The sequence below is a fragment of the Amblyomma americanum genome, chromosome 1 (assembly GCF_052857255.1).
Source record: "Amblyomma americanum isolate KBUSLIRL-KWMA chromosome 1, ASM5285725v1, whole genome shotgun sequence".
Classification (NCBI taxonomy): Eukaryota; Metazoa; Arthropoda; class Arachnida; order Ixodida; family Ixodidae; genus Amblyomma; species Amblyomma americanum.
The window spans coordinates 444,511,328-444,516,337 of record NC_135497.1 but is presented as its reverse complement, the minus strand read 5'-3'; the positions used below and the strand labels follow the sequence as shown (position 1 = coordinate 444,516,337).

At 44.8% G+C, this 5,010-nt stretch overlaps 1 long non-coding RNA gene across 1 annotated transcript; it reads right to left on the bottom strand.

Moving 5' to 3' along the window:
* Positions 1-3,391: 3,391 nt before the first annotated feature.
* Positions 3,392-4,535, bottom strand: LOC144104154 (uncharacterized). The gene is made up of 3 exons (XR_013308443.1): positions 4,215-4,535; positions 3,803-3,879; positions 3,392-3,418 (listed from the first exon to the last, which is right to left on the bottom strand). It is a non-coding gene; the product is annotated as an uncharacterized LOC144104154 (long non-coding RNA).
* Positions 4,536-5,010: the final 475 nt, after the last annotated feature.

Sequence of the window (5,010 nt, the reverse complement as noted above, 5' to 3'; positions counted from 1 at the left end):
CGAAGTACACAATATCAAAGTGATACATATCTAGGTAACGCAAAGTCAGCCAAGAACCGATAAAACCGAGAGGACCACGACGAACCGCAAGGTGCACGCATGGAAAATGATCAGTCAGCGACCTTAGCCGCCAATGCAGCACGAGGCAAAACGAAAACGAAAATAACAATATAGTCACCGAACACTAAGTAAAAGTCGAAGCTAACAGCAGGGTCGGGGCCAAACGCATAACAACACAATACAAAACGCAGCGCAAAAGCTGAGTCAACCGTTCACAGTCAAACTGAGTCAAAAAAGTTGAACGTTCTCTAGAACAAGAATTAAAAGCACACGTGATTAAAAAAAGACGTGTTTATAGTGGGCCTAGAAAACTGGACTCCTTGTCTGTAAGTAAAATTGAAGGCGTGCTGACGCACTTGTCTCCAGCTTTGGCTATCATCATTGCCTCAATGATGACCCTTTCAATTTCTGTCCGCGCCCGTGCTCTGACAACCGTGCGCGTGAAACATGGTTCGCACCCATGGACGACCATTGCAAGTCTTGCAAAGGGTGCGAACCATGTTTCACGCGCACGGTTGTCAGAGCACGGGCGCGGACAGAAATTGAAAGGGTCATCATTGAGGCAAGGATGATAGCCAAAGCTGGAGACAAGTGCGTCAGCACGCCTTCAATTTTACTTACAGACAAGGAGTCCAGTTTTCTAGGCCCACTATAAACACGTCTTTTTTTAATCACGTCTGCTTTTAATTCTGGTTCTAGAGAACTTTCAACTTTTTTGACTCAGTTTGACTGTGAACGGTTGACTCAGCTTTTGCGTTGCGTTTTGTATTGTGTTGTTATGCGTTTGGCCCCGACCCTGCTGTTAGCTTCGACTTTTACTTAGTGTTCGGTGACTATATTGTTATTTTCGTTTTCGTTTTGCCTCGTGCTGCATTGGCGGCTAAGGTCGCTGACTGATCATTTTCCATGCGTGCACCTTACGGTTCGTCGTGGTCCTCTTTGTTTTATCGGTTCTTGGCTGACTTTGCGTTACCTAGATATGTATCACTTTGATATTGTGTACTTCGTTTTGGTTTTTTTTGTATTTGATAGTTGAACGCGTTTGCTATTTTCTTGGTCACGTGGGTGTTGGACTGCGTTATATAAGCTGCTCATCTTTCTTGAATAAATGTGTTGGTAGTCAGCGCCCTGTCCTGTCCACTTCTGTTCGTCCTTGTTTTTTTCGCGCTGCATTCTTTTACCATGATGTAGCAATCTTAAATTTGCATGAAAGAGCCAAAAGGGCAAAAGTGAAGAGCATTGTAGTGGCTTAAATGAACTAATTCAGAAAGCAAGACCATTTTTAGCATCTCTCACTTCCAAACCATCCGCCCAAATATTCAGGTTTGCTCTTTTTTTTCATTTAGGAGCCAGGGCCTGCACAATGGGAGGAATATGCACAAGAATTCAGCAGGCGTTGGAACTTTCCTCATTGTGTAGGAGCAGTAGACGGAAAGCACGTCCAGATTACTGCACCACCAAATTCTGGAAGCAGCTTTTTCAACTATAAGGTACTGTTCACTCCATAAGCTGAACCAGATGTCATACATATACAAGGGGTGCTCATGCATGTCTAATGTTCTCCTTTTATTAGGGGACATTCTCTATTGTTTTGATGGCCATCGTGGATGCAAAGTACAAGTTCATGATGGTAGATGTCGGTGCATCAGGCCGACAGAGTGACGGTGGAGTCTTTAAATCGTGCACATTTGGAAAAAAGCTCAATGATGGCGTCGTGGCCCTACCAGCAGCAGCATGCCTTCCAAAAAGCCAGAAGGTTGCGCCGCATGTTTTTGTCGGGGACGAAGCATTCCAATTGAGGACAGATTTTTTGCGTCCATTCCCGGGCAAAGGCATGCTGCCAATCCAGAGGGTGTTCAACTACCGGCTGAGCAGAGCAAGGTATTGAATGCCATTGTAAAAATATGGCATTGTTTTATTTGTGTTGTTGGAAAAGAAAGGACGAACTCAAGTGTTCTTGCACTGCTTTTCATGCCCAGCGATGGCTCAGTACAGTATCTTATGTTGTGATTGAGTGAGAAGGAAGCAAGAAAAAATTGTTTTCTGCAGTACATACTTCTCGTTCCGGCCTGTAAAAAACTAAGTTTTAAACACCTTTTCTTGATAGTGTGTTTTCTTCTTTGTAATGATTCCTGAGGCATTGTAAACATAAATCAGCACATTGTATTTGTCTACGAACAATGCATAGTTTAAAAATGAATTCCTTTAGTCACGCTGTTCCGGCATAAATAGCCAAATGGTGGCTTCGATACTACAGTTATACACAGGTCGCATGAGGCACAAGAAAACTGCAATATGGTCCCCGTTTTTTTCATTCATTGTCACACTTTCTTTTGAGGCAGCATTATTTAGTCTTATGGTGAATTAAGGCAATGAAGCAGTGAATAAAGCACTAAAGTTTGGTGTGTATGCACCTTTGAAACAAGATTTAGCAAATGTTCTCTCATGTGATATTCTTTCAATTACTAATAGATGAAGTGCACTCAGAGAAACTTCTTTGAAGTAAAATAACTTGTGTAATGCTAAAGCACAGCTGCAAATAATCATGTTTTTACAAAATGTGGTGCAGGCGCATCGTGGAAAATGCCTTTGGCATTTTGACAGCTCGTTGGAGAATCTTGCTTGGGCCCATGAACCTTCTACCCCAAAATGCAACCTTTGCTGTCCTGGCTTGCTGCGCTCTCCATAACTTCATCTCTTCTGCCCCGGAAACAACCTACTGTCCACCAGGCTATGTGGATTCCGAGGATGACTATGGGAATATCGTCCCAGGCCAGTGGAGAAGTGATGCTGTGTCAAGTAGCCTGCTTGACCTTGAAACAACGCAGTCTAGAAACTACAGAGCATGTGCTGCGGACACAAGAGATCTTTTCGCCCAGTACTTTTTTAATGAAGGTGCCGTTGCGTGGCAGTGGGCTCACACTGGACTTGCAGTGCCACAGAATCCATAGTGGATTTAAAGCACCCATTGTCACTATACGAGGTCTGTTAGAAAGCTATCTGATGTGCATTTATTCAGGGTTATCATGAAATGTATACTTCGCTATGAATTGCAGCAAATCCATTTCCATGTCCCGTTTCGCATGTTTCGGGCATGCACGCAGCTCGTGGGAAACTAGCTGCCCATAGACTGACGCTTGGTCCTTGTCCTCAGTTATCAAGGCGTCAACTTTTTCAATGTCGTCCTGCCACCGAGACCTCTCTTTCCTTTTCTTTCCTGTGCCAGACCGAGGGGCTGCCAGGGTTCTTGCAGCGGTGCTGGCATGTGAGCTCCCGTTTGGTGTGTGTGGCTCTGGGCTGGTACTTCTTGAGGGCATAAGTGGAGAGAAAGCACCATCTTCAGGAGGTTCTGCTCCATCTTGAATAAAGAAAAGAATTGCAAACCTTAAGCACTCAGAAAGGTTTTTTGGATCGTTTTAAAGAGTGGAAAAGTAAAGAAATGATTTGTAAACTTCCCATGCTGCTTCTTCAAATGAAAGCATGTATTTCAGAACAGAGCCCACACGTAGGACCGAGCTCACACAGGTCAAGATGGTGTTCAGCATAAGTTGAATGCAGTGCATACAATGATCGCTTCCTGCTCTTGAATAAACCACCTTGCAGTGTTTCAGCATCAGAAGTAAATAAATTATTTTCACATCTGAGAGACTTCACTGCTGGCTCATTATATTGCAAGTATGGGTACTTGTGAACGACAGTGTTTGCAGGTGCATAGCAGCATAACTGGAATGTAAATTTGCACCTTCTGTTTCACTGTAGATCGATTCCAGGACCGACTCTGCAGTTTCACCGTCCTGCACATGGCTGTTTGAGAAGGTGCTGAAAGAAAAATTAAGCGTCAGATGACACGGAACACCACATGGTTTACATTTCACAATTTGGTTTCTCGAATGTTTTATTGATTTCCTTGTTTGGAAGCTCAGGCCTCGTATTGAAATGCAATTGATTAGCCTAGTGGTGGGCCCAACAAATGTGTGTGCATAACAAGACAGAAATTACAACATCTACTGTACAACAGTTTCTATGTCATTTGGTCTTACTGAGAATATGCTTTTACCTGCCCAGCATCCTTATGTTGCTACATAAGGCTTTCTTCAGCTCCTTTTGCAAGTAAGTTATTTCGAAAAGTAACCCACGAAGCATTGGGGACATACCTGCCAATATCCACCTGATCTTTTAGAAACATCATCATGTGGAAATAGGGCCACTTCACGTGCAGTGCATCAGCAGCTCCCGAGCCACTTGGCGCACCAGTCTTCCACGCGCGGTGCTTCTTCGTGAATGTATCACGAATGCTCTTCCACCGCCCCTGTAGATTATTGTCTGCAAGTAGAATTGCACAGATTAACCTCGGTTTACTACCACACATTACCATCAAATAAAACAGTTAAATATAATACTTTTGTAATATCAATGACAGCTGTTTATTGCACAAGCATGCCAGTATTTTATCTTGGCTTCCATTGACGTGGTTGGTTATTTAAGCAAGTCGGCGCGGATATACCGCGCGTCCCTTTTTATCTGACCTGGTTGTGAAACAAAGTTATTGCACTGTGTCTTGCTAGAAATACTAGTAGCAATGCAACCATACCTTCCGGGTCACATCCAACTTCGGTGGCCACTTCGGCCCACGCCGCCATCCTCTTCCTCTGCTCCTTGAAATCCTTCCTTGTGCTGTCCCACAATATGGGACGCTTCTGTATCGAGCCTATAAGTTTGTCGTTAAACTCCACGCGTGATGCTTTCGCCGACGTAGCCATGGTGGCGACCAGCGCACGCGCGCGAAGTGTTCAAGGGACGGCAAGGAACGGTGAGACGGCTGGCGCTCCCGCCGAAAACAGACGGAAGTGACACCGACAGGCACTTCCGGTAGCGTCAGACGCGTGCGCGCCGCGTCAAAATCTAGCCGGTCCTGATCGGCGGCGGCGGGCGTTTTTCTCGACGCCGGGC